Source organism: Callithrix jacchus, chromosome X (assembly GCF_049354715.1).
Source record: "Callithrix jacchus isolate 240 chromosome X, calJac240_pri, whole genome shotgun sequence".
NCBI classification, from domain to species: Eukaryota; Metazoa; Chordata; class Mammalia; order Primates; family Cebidae; genus Callithrix; species Callithrix jacchus.
In genome coordinates, this window is record NC_133524.1 from 124846024 (window position 1) to 124866867 (window position 20844).

Sequence of the window (20844 nt, forward strand, 5' to 3'; positions counted from 1 at the left end):
ATATGATTGATTTACATATGTTGAACCATTCTTGCATCCTAGGGATAATCTCACTTGGTCGTGATGAATGATCTCTTTAGTATTTTGTTGAAATCAGTTTGCTAATATTTTGTTGAGGATTTTTGCATCAGTAGTCACCAGGGATATTGACCTGGAGTTTCCTTTTTTTTTTTTTTAAGCGTCTTTGTTTTTGGTATCAGGGTAATAGTGGCTTCATAGAATGAGTTTGTTAGTATTCCCTCCTCCTCTATTTGTTGGAACAGTTTGTGTAGGATCGATAATAGTTTTTCTTTAAATGTTTGGTAGAATTCAGGAGTAAAGCCATTGGGTCCTAGGCTTTTCTTTACTGAAAGAATTTTTATTATGACTTCAATCTTGTTATTTGCTATTAGTCTGTTCAAGTTTTAGATTTCTTCCTGATTCAATCTTCATAGGTTGTATGTGTCTAGGAATTTGTCCAATTCTTCTAAATTTTCCGATTTATTGGCATATACTTGTTTATTAGCCACAAATGATTCTTTGAATTTCTGCGATATCAGTTTCAATGTCTCTTTTTTCATCTCTGATTTTATTTATTTGGATCTTCTCTCTTTTTTCTTACTCAGGCTAAAAGTTTGTGTATTTGGCTTAACTTTTGAAAAACAACTTTTTGTTTAATTGATCTTTGGTACTGTTTTCTTCATTCAATTGCATTCATTTCTGCTCTTACCATTATTATTTCTTTCCTCCTACTATCATGGGTTTAGTTTGCTCGTGCTTTTCTATTTCTTTAAGATGCATTGTTAGGTTGCTTATTTGGAGTTTTTCGTCTTTTTTTGATGTAGGCACTTATAGCTATAAACTTCTCTTTTAGTACTGCTTTTTGTTGTATGCAATGGGTTTTGTTATGTTGTGTTTCCAGTATCATTTGTTTCAAGAAATTTTTGAATTTTCTTTTTAATTTCTTCATTGACCCGCTGGTCACTCAGGAGCATATTGCTTCATTTCCGTGTATTTGGATAGCTTCCAGAAATTCTCTTGGTATTGATTTCTAATTTTATTCCATTGTAGTCAGAGAGCATGCTTGTATTTTCTCAATTTATGAATGTTTAAAGCTTTGTTTTGTGATCAACAGGTGGTCTGTCCTTGAGAATGATCCATGTGCTAAGGGAAAGAATGTGTATTCTGTAGCTATTGGATGAAATGTTCTGTAAATATCTATTAGATCCATTTGGTTTATAATGCAGATTTAGTTTGATGTTTCTTTGTCGATTTTCTCTCTGGAAGATCAGTCCAATGCTGAAAGTGGGGTGTTAAAGTGTCTAGCTTCTATTGTATTGGGGCCTATCTTTATCTATAGCTCTAATCATATTTGCCTTATACATCTAGGTATTCTAGTGATGGGCGAGTATAAATTTAAAATTGCTGTATCCTCTTGCTGAATTGATCCCTTTATCATTATATATTGACTGTTTTTGTCTCTTCTTGTAGTTTTTGTCTTGAAATCTGTTTATTCTGATATAGGTATGACTACTGTTCCTTTTTTATTGTCGTTTCCATTACCGTGGAATATCTTTTCCCGTCTCTTTATTTTCAATCTTTGTGTCTTTATAGGTGAAGTGTGCTTCTGGTAAGCAAGAAGGCAATGTTGTTGTTGTTGTTTTTAATCTATTCAGCCACTCTATGTCTTTTGATTGGACAGTTTAGTCCATTTACATTTATATTATTACTGATAAGTAAGTACTTACTCTTCCATTTTGTTATTTGTTTTCAGGTTGTTTTGTGTTCTTATCTTCTTTCTTTCCTTCCTGTCTTCCTTTAAGTGAAGGTGATTTTTCTCTGATGACATGATTTAGTTTCTTCCTTTTTATTTTTGTGTATCTGTTATATGATTTTTGGTTTAAGGTTACTATGAGGCTTACAAATATTATCTTACAATCCATTATTTTAAGGTTATACCAACTTCATACTGCTTGCACAAGCAAACAAGCAAAAAGAAAGACTACATCGTAACTTCATTCTCTGCTTTTTAACTTTGTGTTGTTACTACTTTTATTGTACTATGTCTTGAAAAGTTTTTGTAGTTATTATCTTTGATTGCCTCATCATTTAGTCTTTCTACTGCTTAAGAGTAATTTACATACCACAGTTACAATGTTATAATACTCTGTGTTTTCTCTGTAATTTCTATTACTAGTCAGTTTTGTACATTTAGATGATTTCTTATTCCTCATTAATGTTCTTTTCTTTCTGGTTAATGTACTCGTTTTAGCATTTCTTGTATTACAGATCTGGTATTAATGAAATCCCTCATATTCTGTTTGTCTGGGAATATCCCTGCTCTCCTTCATGGATAAATAATAATTTTGCTAAATATACAATTCTAGGGTAAACATTTATTTTCTTCAGCTCTTTAAATTTGACATGCCACTCTCTCCTGGCCTGTAAGATTTCCACTGAAAAATCTGCTGCCAGACATATTGGAACTCCATGGTATGTTATTTGTTTCTTTTCTCTTGTTGCTTGTAGGATTTTTTTCCCTCAATTTTTGGGAGTTTGATTATTTAGTGTGTTGAGGTAGTCATATTTATCGTTTCCTCTGTTGCCTCTTTAAGGGCAATAACTCTTAGATTTGCCCCTTCAAGGCTATTCTCTAGATCCTGTATGCATGCTCCACTGTTTTTTATTCTTTTTTCTTTTGTCTCCTCTGTGTACTTTCAAATAGCCTATCTTTAGGTACCCTAATTCTTTCTTCTGCTTGATCAATTCTGCTATTAACAGATTCATATATTGTTCAGTATGTCACTTGCATTTTTCAACTTTATGATTTCTGTTTGATTCCTTAAGTATTTTAATCTCTTTGTTCAATTTATCTGATAGAATTCTTAATTCTTTCTCTGTGTTGTCTTGGATTTCATTGAATTTCTTCAAAATAGTTATTGTGAATACTCTGTCTGAAACGTGACGTAGCTCTGTTTCTCCAACATTGGTCCCTGGTGCCTTATTTAGTTTATTTGGTGAGATCATGCTTTCCTGGATGGTGTTGAGTCTAGTAAATGTTCTTCAATGTTAGGCATTGAGGAGTAAGGTATTTATTGTAGTCATTGCAGTCTGGGCTTGTTTGTACCCATCCTTCTTAAAAAGGCTTTCCAGGTATTTGAAAGAGCTTGGATGTTGTGATCTAATCTATATCTGCTTTATGGGGGGGACCCCAAGTTCAGCGACACTGTGGTTCTTGCAGACTCATAGAAGTACCACCTTGATGGACTTGGACAAGCTATGGAAAAATCCTCTGGACTGCAAGGCAGGGGCTCTTGTTCGCTTTCCTTACTTTCTTTGAAACAAACAGAATCTCTCTCTCTGCTCTGAGCCACCTGGAGCTGGGGGTGGGGTGCAACAAGTACACCTGCTGCCACCACCCCTAGAACATTACTGGGTCAGACTTGAAGCCAGCACACCAATGGGTCTTGCCCAAGTCCTGCAGTAACCACTTGCTACCTACCACCTATGATTGCTCAAAGCCCTGGGGCTTTACAATCAGCACGTGGTAAAGACAGCCAGGCCTATGCCTTTCCCTTCAGGTTGGTGAGTTTCTCCAGGGCCTAGGTGGGTCCAGAGGTGCTGGCTGGGATCTCAGGACTAGAATCAAAAACCTTAGAAGTCCACCTGGTTTTCTGTCGAACTGTGACTGAGCTGGTAACCAAACCACAAGATGCAGTCTTTCCAACTCTTCCCTCCCCTTTCCAAAGGCAGAAGAACTTTGCCATGTGACCACTATCACTTCAGGACCACAGAGTATACTGTTAGATTACCATGGATATTTCCTTTAAGGCCCAAAAACTCTTCAGTCAGCTTGTGGTCAATGAAGCCTGGCCTGGAGCTCACCTTTCAAGGAAGTGGGCTCCCCTCTGGTCCAGAGCAGGTTCAGAAATGCTGCCCAACAACCAAGTATTGGAATCAGCGAACCCAAGAGCCTGCTTGGTACTGCTTCCTGGCTGAGCTTGTATCAAAGGTACAAAACAAAGTCCTCCTTACTTTTTTCTCTACTTTTCTCAAGCAGAAGGAGCCTCTTGCTCTGTAGCCACCATAGCCGGGAATGTGCTGAGTCTCACCTGAAGTCAGCAAGTCTCAATGTCTCACCCACGGCCCTTGGTGTAGTACCTGGGTATCACTGCTGGTTATTCAGGGTTTAAGGGCTCTTCAGTTAGCAAGTAATGAACCTTGCCATGACTGGGTGTTTTCCTTCAAGCCAACAGTTTCCCTTCCATCTCAGAGTGTATCTAGAAATACCTGGAAGCTGAGTTCTAGAAAGGGGGTCTCACAACTCTGACCAGTACCCTATTGTGCTGTGGCTGGGCCAGTATCTAAGATGTAAGACAAAGTCTTCCCCACTCTTCTGTCTCCTCTCCTCCAACAGATGGAAGGGGTCCCTTTTGGATCTGTGAGCTGTGCAGCCGGGGGTTAAGGGAGGAAAGGGATGATGCCAGAATCCTCTTAGCCACTCTGGCTGGTGTCTTAGTAGGTCATGTGCCTTCCCGCAGTCCACTGTCTCTGGGCGCAGTGCAGCCCTAGGACTTGCCTAGGTATTACAATCCTTGGAGCCTAGACTGCCTTTCAAGTTTATTTCGGGCCCTAGAGCACTTTAACTCATGGTGGCAAGGCTTGCAAGAACTCAGTTTCTAACTGTTGGGATCAGTGATTCTCCTTTGGTTAGGGCTGGTTTCAATGCACCCCTGTGGGCAGGTATCAGCTGTGTTTGATCTGGTTTTGCTTTCTGTTACAACAAGGGCAACACTGAGTTCCATAACTCCCAATTGCTGGCTCTCCCTCTTTCCAGGGCACAGAAACACTCTCTGCACCACATCACCACAGCCAGAGGGATGTGGCAGGTGTGGCGTTTATAATTCAAGACTGTTTTTTTCTACCTCTTCAGTGCCTCTTTCAGCAATATGAAGTAAAAACTAGGTACTATGAGTGTTCACCTCATTTTTGATTCTTACAAAGGTGCTTTTTGTGTGTAAATATTTGTTAAATTGGTGTCCTTGTGGTAGGACGATCAGTAGAGCCTTCCATTCGATCTTGCTCCACCCCTTCCCTAAAGTGAAATTTAAATCATTATTATTTGCAAATTATGAGCCCATGTAATTACAAAACACAAGACATAATGACTAGGAACTTCATTGTGATACCTAAATAATTGGAGAGATCGTCTTTGTTCTTAAATGGGATGCGAGGCAAGAGAATGCTCACACCTACTGGTGGGACTCTAAATTGGTATGATGTATTTGGAAAACTGACAGTATGTGCTATATTTGAATATACACATATTCTTACCACTTAGCAATTCCACTCCTATGTCTATACTTAACAGAAACAAAATACATTCACAAGAATGTTCATAGAAACATGCATTTTAGTAGGCAAAACCTGCAAACAACCCAAATGTCTATCAACATTATTAAGGATAAATTATAGACATTAAAATTATAAAAATGAATAAATGACTGTTCCGTGAAACTGTCGATGAGTCTCACAAGCATAATATTACATGAAAACAAAAAAACTAGATCCATACCATATGATTCCACTCATATGAAGGGCAAGTAGTAAGGCAAATGAATCAATACTTTTAGAAATAAGAGTAGTATTTACTTTGGGGAGGAAGAAAGGCATGGTGATCGAGAATATATGAGAGGAACATCTGGGTGTTCTGGTGATGTTTTAGTTCTTAAGCAAGTATGCGGTGATATTGTGATGTTTTCACCTCATGATAAGTCATTGCATTGTCTGCACCTGTTCTCTTCCATACATGTATATTAGACTGTAAGAAATGTTTATTCATTTTTATTACTTTTGAAATGGTTATCTATAGGGAAGGGAGGGAACATAGCAAAGGGGACAGGGACAGAAGGTAGATTTCTATAAATATAGTTTTTTTTAGAACTGTGAGTCTGGTTCTTTGTAATATTTTATATAGGTCTAAGAGTAAATTAAATTTATTTAAATAATCACTATAAAACAAAATTAAATTAAAATAAATGAACCTGCTTACAGAACTGATGTCAGTTCTGTATATAACAATCCAGAGATGAACTATTTATTGTGATTTGTAAATGCAGTGATTTGATTCTCCATTCCTAGTGGGATATATCTTAAGTACATGATTAATTTTGAACATCTTAAACTGTTTTCACTAGCCTTATAATTGATTTTTAGGACAGAAAAAGGGATATACAGACAATGGATCAATGGCATCAGGTAAAACCCTGAAGTCCTAAATCTGAGTTAGAAATATCCCATGATATGTTTAACATTTTTAAAATATTTCCAGCCAGGCATGGTGGCTCATGCCTGTAATCCCAGCACTTTGGGAGGCTGAGGTGAAGAACTCACTTGAGGTCAGGAGTTCAAGACCAGCCTCGCCAACATGCTGAAACCCCATCTCTATTAAAAATACAAAAATTAGCTGGATATGGTGGCAGGCACCTGTAATCCCAGATATTCCAGAGGCTGAGGCAGGAGAATTGCTTGAACCCAGGAGGCAGAGGTTGCAATGAGCCGAGATCGTGCCACTGCACTTCAGCCTGGTTGACAGAGCAAGACTCCATCTCAAAAAATAAAACAAACCAAAAATATCTCCCCTGTCTCTACTGAAAACATAAAAAATTAGCTGGGCCTGGTGGCACACATCTGTAATGCCAGCTACTCAAGAGGCTGAGATGGGAGGATCACCTAAGCCTGGGAAGTCGAGGCTTCAGTGAGCTGTGATCCAGCCACTGTGTTCCAGCCTGGGTGATGGGAGTAGAAGCCTGTCTCAAAAAAAAAAAAATATCCTATATCTGTCCACTGAAAAATCCTAGAAATACTGACCAACCCAGTAGCAATGAGCAACCCTAGCACCAAGATTGTCATCTCTTAATATCTTTTATCACTAAAAGGAATCAGGGCTCCTTGGAGAAAGTACAGGTCTGGGACAAATGTTCAAGTTGAGACTGGATCACCTTGTCATACAAGATAGCAAGGAAGCTGTCAAAACAGACTCATGTAAAAGGACTCAAGAGTCAACATGAAGGGGCTCCAAGTGACCAAAGTTGAAACAATTTTATCATCAGTAGAAATGACCACTGCAATGAATTGAAACACATAAAGTTCATTAAAGATATGAGTTACTGATGACAGTAAAACAAAACTCACTGGTCACTGTTGGAGAATGCTAGTGAAACAACTCATTATTTTAAAAACTAGTAAATAAAGAAAAGAATGAAGAATTCATCTTGCCCTTCTTGTATGATGTATACTCCACTAACACCAAACAGCCGATAAGGGCAAATTTGTCTAATAAAAGTATTCCAACTAATAATTGAAGAAGTTTTGATAGTACTAAGATATTACCATCTCACACTCCCTACGGATCTAGGCAATGAGCATCAGTGGCTGCTGACATCACAAAAAGAGACAAATAGCCATTTCATGCTTTCTGAGAGAAGTACATAGCCTCACCTACCAAGTATTCTTGTGAGAAGATGAAAGCTGAATTTGATCAAATTTCTAACTCTAACTCCCAATTTCTAGCAAATAGAGGGTAAGGGAATGTTTTCTTTGATTTTACTAGGATGCAATCAGCAAAATCCAGACTGAGAGAGAGAGAAAAAGAGAGAGAGAAAAAAGAGAGAGAGAGAGTTAGAGATAAATAGATAGAGAGAGGAGAGAGAGTTTACATGCCTCTTAAGTCTCATTTGATTTTTAGGTTCCTCTCTCTTCTCTAATTGCAATATTGCAATGTAGGAACCTAATTTGGATCTTTATTCAAACAAACTTAAAAGAAAATTTATGAGAAAGTCAAGATCATTTGTATACTGCCTATATTATTTGATGATAAATGTTAATTTTTTAGGCATGATAATGATATTGTGATTATTTTTATAATGAGCTTATATTTTTAGAAATATATACTGAAATATTTAAGACAAAATTATGCCTTGGACTTGCTCCAAACTAACTCTGGGCATGGGAGTGTGGTTATATAAATGAAACAAGATTGGCCATGAACTGATATTTCTTGAATATCAGGTGATGAGTTCATGGGGGTTTATATTTTCTACTTTGGTAAATGTTTGAAGTTTTCCATAATAAAAAATATTTTAAAGAATGGGACACAAAGACAAAGGATATTAAAATGGACAGTTTTCCCCAATTAATCTATAAGCCTGAGAATGCCAAGATGCTTAAAGATATAATCAATTACATTTATAATAAGTGCTTTCTATGAAAGAGAGGAACAGGTATAATGAGAGATTATAAATGTACTTATTTATAATTGTTAGTGAATACATACTTTTTATTTGTTTCTTTTAAGTTGGTCATTTTATCTGCATGCAAATTATTCATTATCGCAAAATGAGTCAAATGTATAATTTAACTTAATAAAGGGCGTCAAATAACAAAGAGAGACAAGTATGACAATACATCGTTCATTGATTTTACTTTTAGGGAGTTAAACAGTAGTTTGACAGCACCATTTTAAAGAAATGTCTACATAAAGTTCAATCCATTGAGAACTCATCAGGAGTACTGTGTTTGGTCTTGGATTGCACATTTTAAAAGAGATGTCAACTACGGTGGGCCAGAGGAGAATGACTATGACTTTGAGGTGATCTAGAAACCCTGTCCAATGAAAAGAAGTTGAAAGTACTAGGAATGTTTAACCTGGACAAGAAATATCTTGGATATACCTGCAAACAACATTTAAATATATGAAAAACCCGGCAAGCAGTTGGTGAACAGATTTACAATACATCACTCAGGAAATCCAATAATGAGCCGAAGTTGCTGAACAGTAAGTTTTCTCTCACCATAGAGAACTTTCTAGCCATGAGAACTATCCAGCAGTGGACTCTGCTACCCTAGATGATAAAAAGCTGCCCCTGGAAACGGTCAAACAGACAAGACAACACCAAATTCCAGGTCTCTCCTAGCTCTAAAGTTCTGAATTTTAAGTTGTTCAGCCAAGACCTGCTTAAAACCAAGAGGGAAGCTTCCTTAGCTTAAAAAAAGTTTTTCTTAACCAGCCAAGTGCTTGTTTATTCAATAAACAGAAATATAGAGGGGATCTTTTTGGGAGGCAATCAATATTTTTAAAGATAAAACCCATCAATGTTACTTGTGTGAAGTGCCTAGAGTAAATTAAGTTTACAACTTGAGCAGACTGTCATGTGAAAGTGTGGCAGCGACTAAGAAATTGAATTACCATAGTACTACATCACTCCCAAAAGTATTATTGATGGTGACAGAGGCGTATTGAATTTAAATTATTCAGTTTTATTGATTGAACAGCACATCTTAACTAGGAAAGAAGAAGGAAAAAGCTGAAATGTTAGACTTGGATTTTACCTCCCATTGAGAATGATCCCCAAAAAAAGAATATATGTATATGCAGTTGAGCCCTATAAAAAGTATCAACCCACTGAAGTATTTTCTGGGTACCTTTCCAGTCCTGTCTTCTATGTCTATGTTCATCTCACCCTCATTTAGCTATCCAGAGCCCAGTGTTTCAATGACCCCCTTCTTCTTGAGTTCCCTTTTCATCCTATTTCCCAGGTCCCTTCCTAATCTGGTTTTATTGCTTATTTTGAAACCACATATTGAATACTTCTTCTGTGCTAGAAATCATCCTGGGCATCAGAGATTAACAGATGAGATGGCTTTCTCTTGAGGAGCACATAATCTAATGGACAGAAAGAAACATAAAGCAAAACAAAGCAAACTGAAATAAAGTGTTATACATTTCTCTCTACCCCACCATTCAAACCCCCCATCCTAATCTCTGTTATCTGTGTACGTAAGAAGGTTTTTAACCCTGTCTGAGAATCCTCTATAAGCTATGAACAACCTCCCTGGAAAACACACACACACACACACACACACACACACACACACACACACGTACATACAATTTTTATCACATTTGGAGAATTCAAAGTTTCCCTGAAGACCGAACAAGAAGCCCTAGAGGTAAAAGCTCCTGCCCTAAGGTGTTCATGACTGTAGAGTAATTGATGTTTTCCTAATTTGGGGGCATTTACATTGTCTGAGGGAACTTCTAGAATCTAAATGCATTAAGGTGAAAGAATTAAGTGACAGTGAAAATTAGTTTTGTGTTGCTGAAATAAGCAGAAGACAGTGGGAAATTTAATATTCTTGAAAGGCTGGAAAAGGTGAAGAAGGCATTACCTTCCCAATCAAATTATCCCACACAGGTAGCCTAAATTAAAGTTGTACTGTGCCTACCTCTTGCTCAACAAACAAAAATTATTTCATCCAAGGTCTCTGTAGCACTATCAGGCATCTGTCTGTCACCTCTGAAGTCTCCTTTTTTTCATTTTTTAATTAAACTAAGACACGAACATTATTCTGTCTCCCTCAGAAAAACAACAACACAATTTACATCCATGAATGTTACAGTCGCCCTAAATGCTCTATCTTAATTGTTTAAGGGTCTTTTTAATTAAAACATGTATAGTTATTGGTAGAGCCTGAACATTAGACAGCTTCCATCGAGCCTCAGTTAAAAAAAATTTCTCTGCAGCAGAGGAGCAGGTAGCCCCAGGGAAGCAGTAATCATCTGGCTAGCTAAGCCCACTATCCCTTTTTAGCTTAAAGCCTTGCTATTTAAGTGGGGTTGATGGGCCAGCAGCAATGGCATCACCTAGGAATTTGTAAGAAATGCAGAATCCAAAGCATATCCCAGGCCAATGAATCAGAATTTGCATTTTAACAAGATATCCAGGTGATTTCATTGCCTATTAAAATTTGAGAATGTTATGAGTAAAATTTTGATGCTACAAAAGAAATAACAGTTGAAGATGAATCCTCCCAGCAAGGCAGTTTACTTCTATGGAAGCGTTCAGGGTGCATGGAGAGAGCAATGATGTCCGCTGCACGCTTGGACAAGGCGGGGAAGGGATGCTTATGCTGAAGGGGGTCGTCCCTACTGCTGTGTCGTTCTCTATTAGCTAGGGTTAGACCACACAAGCTAGACTAATCCCAATTGGCTATTTTAAAAAAAGCAGGAGTCTCAGCTGGAGTGGCAGGGTGGGTGTTTTGGTGGGAAGGATGGTTACAGGCGTGTCAGAGCAGGTAGCCAGGGGTGATCAGGTGACTGGAATAAGTCAGGATGGAGCCGGGGGAGGGGGAGCAGATGTGAACTACTGATTAGAACCGGTGGAGAAGGTTGTTTATTGCAGTTACAAGGAAGTTAAACTTTAAAATGGAGAATTAAAGAATAAGAGAACTGAACATATTGACATACTGATTCTTTGAAGAGAAACTTGGGGTTCACTATAACAAGAAGCACTGACTTAAAGGATAACTTAGTCCACATTATTACAGCACTGAGTAGACTCCCAGGCCTCAGGGACTGTTGTTGGGCAAATAAGTTTAAAGTTTAAGGTACTTCCACTAGAGAAATCTCAGCACCTTGCAGAGTGCCTGGAAACTAAGAAACTGCAATGACTATTTGTTCATTAATCCATTTAAAAACTTGTTGATGAGTATCTACTATGGGTGAAGCACTATGCAAGGCATCGCAACTACATTATTGAAGAAAACCCTCATAAAGTTTATAGTCTAGTGCAGCGTTTCTCAAAGAAGTGTCACCTTTCCATTTGCATCAAAATTACAATGAATAGGTGCATGTTTAAAGAAAGTAAAGGCCATGCCTATAATCCCAGCCCTTTGAGATGCCAAGGCAGGCAGATCACGAGGTCAAGAGATCGAGACCATTCTGGCCAACATGGTAATACCTCATCTCTACTAAAAATACAAAAATCAGCTGGATGTGGTGGCGCATGCCTGTAGTCCCAGCTACTCAGGAGGCTGAGGCAGGAGAATCAATTGAACCTGGGAGGCAGAGGTTGCAGTGAGCCGAGACTGCTCCACAGCACTCCAGCCTGAAGACAGTGAGACTCCATCTCAAAAAGAAAGAAACAAAGAAAGAAAGGAAGGAAGAAAGAAAGAAAGAGAAAGGAAGGAAGGAAGGAAGGAAAAGGAAGGAAGGAAGGAAGGAAGGAAGGAAGGAAGGAAGGAAGGAAGGAAGGAAGAAAGAAAGAAAGAAAGAAAGAAAGAAAGAAAGAAAGAAAGAAAGAAAGAAAGAAAGAGAATTCCTGAGACCCACCCAAAATTAGCTGAATCTGAATCAGAATGGATGTAGTCCCAGGAAACAGCATTCAGGTGATTGTTATGCCCACTGAAGTTTGAGAATCACTGACTTCAATGATTATGTAAGATTAATAAATGAAGTCATTCATTCAACAAATATTTATCAAACCCATACTATGTGCTAGGCATTGGCATTCTTTTTTTTTTCAAGATGGAGTCCTTCTCTGTCACCCAGGCTGGAGTGTAGTGGCACTGTCTTGGCTCACTGCAACCTCTGTCTCCCAGGTTCAATTGATTCTCCTGCTTCAGCCTCCTGAGAAGCTGGGATTATAGGCGCCTACCCCAACACCTGGCTATTTTTTGTATTTTTAGTAGAGATGGCATTTCGCCATGTTGGCCAGGCTGGTCTCAAACTCCTGACCTCAGGTGATCCACCCGCCTCAGCCTACCAAAGTGCTAGGATTACAGGCGTGACCCACCATGACTGGCTGTGCTAGGCATTCTTTTACACACTAGGGAAATAGCAGTGAACCAAATTCTGTATTTTTATGGAGTATACATTCTAAATGGAGAAGGCAGGTAACAAACAAACACATATGTCAACTGGTGGTAAGTGCTATGAGAAAACCTAAGACTGGTAAAGAGCTAATTAATGATGTGGGTCCTATTTCATACAAGATGGTTCAGAAAAGCCTCTCTATAAAGGCAGTAACTGAAATAAGACTTGAATGAAGTGAGGGAATGAGCCATGCAGCTATCTGTGGAAGATTTTCTCCGACAGAAGGAACAATACAGCCATAGTCCCTTTGGTGGGAATGTGTTTGACAGGTTCAAAGGTAGAAAAGAAACAAACAGGAAAGTGACTGGGGAGGAGTCAGAGAGATAATATAGGTGTAGGAGCTTGGACATGTCATTCTACAGACTTTGGCTTTTACATGGTAAGGAACAGGGAGGGGTTTAAGAAAATAAGCAAAATGATATGACATGTTTTTAAATGGTTTATTCTGGATGCTGTGTAGAGAACAGACTGTATGGAGTATATTAATTAGGGTAAAGTGAGGGTGTTATCAGGAAACGACCCAATCTTATGGTAGCTTAAGAATAAAGGAGTTTGTTTTCTCTCTTAACAGCCCTGATTCGAACTGTTCTAATCTATAGATCAGGGCCCTTGCTCCTGGTGATTCATGGGCACATATTCTTTCCAAGTTGTTGCCAAGACCATTATCTGGGACTTTGTCATAGTCTGCAAGGTCAAAGCCATATTGTCAAGATATCCAGGTTCTGGCAGAGAGAAAAAGAACAGGTATAGAGGAAGCAAGCCCAAATGTCACAAGTCACTGACTCAAAAATGGCACACATCACTTCTGCTCACCTACTATTGATGAAAACTTAGTCACATGGCCATATCTAACAGCAATCAAGGCTAGGGAATGTAGTCCAGCCAGACAGATGTTCATTCAGGTATATTTATTTGAAGAAGGGTCAAATGGGTTTTTATAGACAGCTAGCAATGTCTGCCACAGAGGACTACAGCAAAAGAAGGTAGATGTTGCTGTCATTCCAAATAAGAGTTGACAGTAGCATAGACCAAGGTGGTGGCAGTGAACATGTGGAAGAGTGTTGGCTTCTGTATATATTTTGAAAGATTCACTGATATACTGGATATGGATGTGATGATGATGATTACTCCAAGAGTTTAGGCCTGAATGACTTGAAGAAAGGAGTTGAATGAATGATAGGATAAAAAATATTCCACCTGAGCCAGATATTTCTCTCTTCTCCCCATCTTTCTAAACCCAATACTACATCTTAGTATGAATAAGACTCAACTTCTTCCTCGAAAGCCAGATTTCAAATTTCAATTCTGCTACTTTCTACATGTGTAACCTTAAGCAAATAATTTCATTCCAATATAAATGGCTCCAATGAATTGAGAAACACCAGGGTTCTTGGTCCTCATGCTGGTTTAGATAAAATGGCACAGACATACATGGAGTAGTTTTAAGGAGCAGAGCATTTAACAGGCAAGAAAGAAGGGAAGAGAAAGAAAGAAGAAGCTTCCCTGTGCAGAGACACAGGAAGGCTGGCTACAAAGCCAATAGAGGAGACCCCAAGTGGGGTGAAAACCAACCACGTATTGTAGAGGCTGGAGGAGGTGGTGTCTGATTTGCACAGGGCTCAGAGGATTGGTTTGACCAGGCATGTCATTCACGTAGCCCATGAAAAAACTGGCCTTCCCCCTCTAGCTTTTTAATATGCAAATGAAGGGCAACATGATGTTCTACACACGTGGGAACATGTAGGGGCAGCCATGTTGCCAGGCACATGTTGGGCAAGGGCAAAAGAGCTACCTGAATGTCATGTTTTGGTGGATTCAGTTTCCAAAGGCCTGCATTTGCATATCAAAAGTTGCTGGCTGGGCATTAAGAGCCGGGACTTTACAAGAAACGTTTCTGGAGATGTTCTAAAAAACAAAAACTTCTCAAGGACCCCTTTTCCTCTCTATCTGCCTAAAATAATTTCTTAATAATTCCTACAACAATTCCACTGACTCTTAGTATCTCTGTGTATAAAATAGAAACAATGGTAACACAAATCTCATAAAAGTAGAGAAATGACATGGCATAGTGTAGGACAAACAGGAGGCGCTCGATAAAAGCGACCATCAGACTTGTGATAACCACTACATGTGATTATATATACCTGTGTATATATAACACACTTCTTGGCACATGGAAAATGCTCCATAAGTGGTATTTATTATTTTTAAAAGGAAGGGCTAGAGTTACCAAAGCTAAATGTAGTCACTTCCCAAATTACCTCAGAGACAGCACTGGGAAGAGTATGTCATCTCACCACAATGCAGAAACTAAATGAATGTGCCTATAGAGTTGTTGGGCTGTTAGAAATATTTCTCTTAGACTCTCAGCTTATAAGTATCAGTCATAGTTTTTCCCTATCTCCGATGTACAGGACCCTGACATCTTCCATCTACTAGTGTCAGAGAGGAATATAAATGATCTGCATTCTATAGGGGTGGCAGGAAAGTTTCCTCTTCACTCACTGAAGGTGTTGAAAATGAACTGACAAAAAGCAGATTAATAGGAGAGAAAGGCACACAAAATTTATTTAATGTGCAGAGCATGGAGGAATCACATCGGAATGATTACCCAATAATCCAAGGAGGTCCACATTCGTATATACCCTTCTTCATAGGGGAAGGGGAGAGGAGGATGTAGAAAGAAATGATTTTCAGGGGAAATGAGTAAGCCCAAAGAACAATGACGTAAGACAATGGGAAGATGAGGGGCAAAACTTCATTATAAACAAAGTTTGTCTTATTATGCAGATGAAGTCCCCCAGGTAATCTCTCAGAACTGCCCTCGAAGAAAGAGGATCAAAGAGACAGGGAGACTGGGAAAGGTCAGAGAAAGACCTCCAGGCTGCTTCTTTAGTTCAGCATATGAAAGTGCCATATTTTGAGGTATCATTTTCTGAACTCCAACATTCCCCTGACTGAAACTTCCCTAGAAATTTCATACATTTAAAGCTGGGTTGGTGGCTGTGGAGAGAAAAATCGAGTTAGCAGCTAAATGGCAAAGGGTCCCATTAAACTAATCTCCCATTGCTGGGAATAGGTCAATCTAATTAAACAGTTGTTTCTCAATTCAGGAGGTGGTGTTTTCCAGGCTCCCATAAAAGTTTAATCTCTATACAGTGTAAGCAAAGAGGTTTTTTAATAAGATACGTTTTAATGGAAACAGAAGAAAAACAAAATGTAATGTCTAGAGCAGTGTATAAGCTAATTTATTTAGGATCTGGAGGGCAGTCAGTGGAGAAGATTGCTAGATTTTAGACTCAAGCATCTATAGTTGGAGCAAAATCAGGTGGTGGCAATTTGACAGATTTTTCTGGTTTATAGTTTCCATGTCACAAAGTTTGTCCAATAGAAGCCGTTGTGTTTTTTCTTTAAAGCCAAGTTGACCAGCCTTGGCTTGTGGGCCTCAGGGAACAAAAGGCACTTTTTAATTTCTGGTGATTTCGAATCAGAATGGTGAGAGAAAAATTGAAAATGTTAGTTTGGGGACTTATGGTGAGATTATTAGAAAAAACTAAGAATTCAGAATTCAGTCCAGATAATAAAAACTCAAAAATAATGGACAGGAATAGAATCTAATAACAGGTACACTATAGTTTTCTTCTGAAACATAATTTTCTCTCTCCAATCCCCTTATTTCTGACAACAATAATCACAAGACCAGTTTGTTTGTAAAAGTAAAATTAGTTTCATAAACTTGGCCTGATTATTTGTACAAAGTACAGCAAGAATAGTGATTGATCATATAGACTTTTTTTAGCTGGCTTTGATGGAATATGTTTGTAAGGAATGTCAGATTACTCTCTTAGAGCTGCCCTCAAAAGAATAGATGAAAAGTCTATATGGGTGAGATAATGACCTCTACTCCCTTCTGTTCTCACTTGGTTAATCTTTCCTGGTTATTTGATAAGATTCCTAGGGAGGGTGACTTAAGACAGTTGCATTTCCTTTGGAAAGACGTTTTCTTAATCAGCTAAGGACATTCCAGACGGAGTCCTTCCCAGTGCTTTGGGAAAGAGGACAGAGAGACAGGGAGGCAGGGAAAGGTCAGAGAGGGACCTTGAGGCTGCTTCTTTCATTCAGCATGTCAAAGTGCCATATTCTGGGGCATCATTTTCTGAGCCCCAGCAATTCAAACCATAGCATTGCAGCAGCTGCATTAGCCACTCATAACGTTTGCATGTTCCAGAGAAACAAAGCTTCATCAGAAACCAAACTCAAGCCAGTTTACATAAGTGTCTACACTTGAGAGGATATAAAGACTTGATAGGTTGGGTGCAGTGGCTCATGCCTATAATCCCAGCACTTTGGAAGGCTGAGGCAGGAGAACTGCTTGAACCCAGGATGTCAAGGCCAGCGTGGGCAACATAGGGAGACTCTGTTTCCACAAAAACTAAAAATAAATTAGCCGGGTGGGGTGGTTCATGCCTATAAGCTACTTGTGAGGCTGATATGGGCAGATTGCTTGAGCCCGGAGGTCAAGACTGCTGTGAGCTGTGATTGCACCACTGCAATCCAGCCTGGGTGGCAGAGGGAGATGGCATCTCAAAAAAAAAAAAAAAAGGCTTGCATAAACCAAACAGAACAGGAAGCCCTGCAAGAGCTACTAGCATTCTTCTCCTTTTTGGTCCTGAGTGTCACTCATTGAATTCAAGCAACAAAGTATATACTTGATAAAGAAATGGGATTCCTATTATGACCCATCTGTTATAATCTGCATATCATCCTGCAGTTTACAAAGCACCTTCACATATACTGGTACTTTCAACAATTCTAAGAGGTATTATTAACTTCATTTGACAGATGAAGAAACTAAGAGTTAAGAGATAAAATGGTTTACCCTCAGTCATGCAGTTAGCAAACAATCAAAATTCATCTGTTGCAGAGTAGGGAGCTGTTACTGCTTGGATTTAAGACATTTATAGTGACATTCTGCATTTGCATCATCATATTTGGTTTTTTCCCATGATTTACAAGGTTTCCTGGTGTAAGTGTTCAACCCAACCTGGGCTCTGTGAACCCTGAGCCCACTCCCAAAATTGATGAGAATTGTAGCATTTGAGTTTTCCAGTTTTTCCCAAGACTGGAAGCTGAGCCATACATGAGCAAAATAATCTAGAAGGGAATGTTTGTTCCATGCCTGCTGACCAGATTGCCCTCCCACAGGAGTACTGACCTCCTACTTGACTTGGGTTAGAATTCTTACCTTCTATTTGAGAATCACTGTGTAAATTACTTTGTTTTCCCTGAGCCTCAGTTTTCTCAACTGTAAAATTGAGATAATGGTGGCATCCACTCCTCAGGGCTAATTTTTATTGTAGGGAATGAAATTATGTCTGTAGAACACCAAACACATATTAATCATTCAACAGGAAGTGATGGTACAATAGGGATAGTAGTGATGGGAATGGTAGTATTGATTATAATTACAGTTTCCAGGCTATTCTCTTGCCACTTGCCATCAAAACATGTATTACATTTCTCCTTAAGGTCTTATCTGCTTGCTTAATCTGTTGAACTACCTCCTAACTTGCTGATGGTAGTTTAATGCATTACTCACCCCACCACTAGATAATACGCATACCTTTGACAAGACACTTAAACTACATATTTCAAAGAATAATAAAAACAAAAGAGCTACACCTCCAAAACAAAGAGATTTGGGGGCTACTCCCACATTCTGTAGGCAGACCTTTATTTTTCTGGTATAGAGCCAGGACTGACTGGTTGTATTTGGCTCCCAATGTAAAAGAAAAGGAGAGAGGATGAGTTTTGCCAAGTATTTCAGAAACTGACTGTCAGGCCAAGCTATTTGATCATATTATTTTGGAAAAAAAAAAAAGAACAGGAGAAAACAAGTTTTTGCCATTCCAGCCTCCCTAGTTTGCTGACTCCCTGTACCCTAGCTCTCCATCCCCCAACCCAAACACACACATAAAACAAATCTCTCCAGACACCAGGTAAGCTGTGTAAAAGATCATAACATTCTGTCACGGTGGGGCCGAGGGTAAATGTTGTGTTGTGCTGTAGTCAAATGAATTTGATAAGAAATAATGCATGAAAAGCGGAGCCCAGGTATTGTTGGAAATGTACAAAAATACCTCTGTGCCCCTCAGAATTGATAAACATTAAAAGGCGAACACAGAGCAAAACCAGTTAGAATCGTCTCTTCCTGAGAATATTGGATTTGCTATGGCTATTTGTGAACACCCTCATGGCCCATAAGAAGTGATAAAATCTTTTAGATGTGAGTTGATCTTTTCCAGAGGAGCAGAAGATCCTGGCTAGGGTACCCAGCTGCTGTAGATTTTTAAATTTCAATCAAATACCCGTAAATCTTTTTTTGTATAACACAAAGGGCTTATCATATGTTTATCCAAATGAAATTCACAACACAGAATGCCAGACTATTCCTCAATTTATCATCTCTTCCAGGAGTGTTTGTCATCTGTGGTAATTTCCCAAAGAACAGAAATCTGAATCCTCTTGGCTGTGAGATACAACAAGCTTTCCCAACAAGAAATGATTTTACCTTTAAAAAAATGGAATTTTTCATGGATCCTGGCTAAGGTCTGCTTTACAAGTCAAAGGTACTAAGTTAGACAATAAGACAATTCAGAAATTTTTAAGTGTAAACTAGGGCCAGCCTTGCCAGAAGGTCATTGTTCACATGTATAATTTTTTATCAGCTTGCCATATAGTATCAAAATGAGACAGCCAGGTGGGAAGAGCTCCCTGGCAAAACTCCAACTGGCCTGGGCACTGGGAGGAATGTGCACTGGAGTTGAGCCACGGAAGTTTGCCTTGTTTGCAGTGGGGATGAGCCTGGCCACTCCTTTTCCTGGGTGGAACCTGGGATTCAAACTGGGAGGCAGGAAGCATACCAGCAGAGGCTCTGGCTTTGTGGAGAGTCCCTGTTTTCCCTTTTCACTCAATAAAAACCTGCCTTACTCACCCATCAAGTCATCTGCAAGCCTAAATTTTCATGGCCATGTGACAAGGACCCTGTCTTTACCTGAACAAAGGAAAAGTCCTGCAACAAAATTTAATCTCTTTGGAATAAGACACAAAAGGTGCTGGTTAAAAGGTATTTACCCCAAAAGAAGAGTATGCATATACTGGTTTATCAGGAAAGTGAGCTGGGTATGTACTTTGATAGAGCCAGAACATTTGGACGTTACTGTACCAATGGAGACTAGGTGTGAAGAAGGCCCTGGCTTCTGGAGTTGGGGGTGGAGTAGGGGTTAGAGCAGGCCTTGGAAGAACTTGTGGAAGGGCATAACATCACAGAATCACTAAACAGTTTTGCCAAGAGCCAGTCCTCTGGGCTTTCCCTATTTCTATGTGTCACACAGTTCCTTCTTATTTTACGCTAGACCCTGAAGGACTCTGATAACTAGGCATTATTACCTTGGTAGGGTTTTAATCAGCCTTCTCTCACAATTGTGAAAACCAGAGAAAGTTAGAGACACAGGAGGAAATGAAAATGTAAGAAACGTATAGGGACAGGAGAGAACACTGTTTCCTTACTCCTGATGTTGCTTTCCATGACTTTACCTCTTCACTTCTTCCCAGGGAGGTAAGATTTATCTGAGTGGTGAGTCTGGTCAAAAAACCTGTTCCTGTCACATTTGTCATAGCTCCTTATCTCCTTTTATTCTTGAGACTAAGGCTGTCTACAGAGTGTGTGTCTTGCTCTGCTCTTCCATGCAGAGAGTTTTTACAGAGACATAAATATAAATATCCATGAGGATGGAAAGGGCAATGTGATGGTCTAGACCTGCCTCTAACTGGGTGAATAAGTCTGAGATACAGGGTTATAATCATGTGATGGGTTCTTCCTGCCCACTGCACAGACAAAACCAATTCACCAAGACTATGATATTGCAGTAAAGAAAGAATTTAATTGATGTGAGGCCAGCAATGCCACATGAGAGACAGAGTCATTACAAATATCAACATCACTGATGGCTTGGATATTAGAGCTTTTCAAGGGTAGTTTGATGGGCAGGGGACTGGGAAATGGCTGCTGCTGATTGATTGGGGAAGCCATCATAGGATGCAGAGAATGGTCCTCATGTGCTGAGTCTGCCTCTGGGAGGGGGCCATAG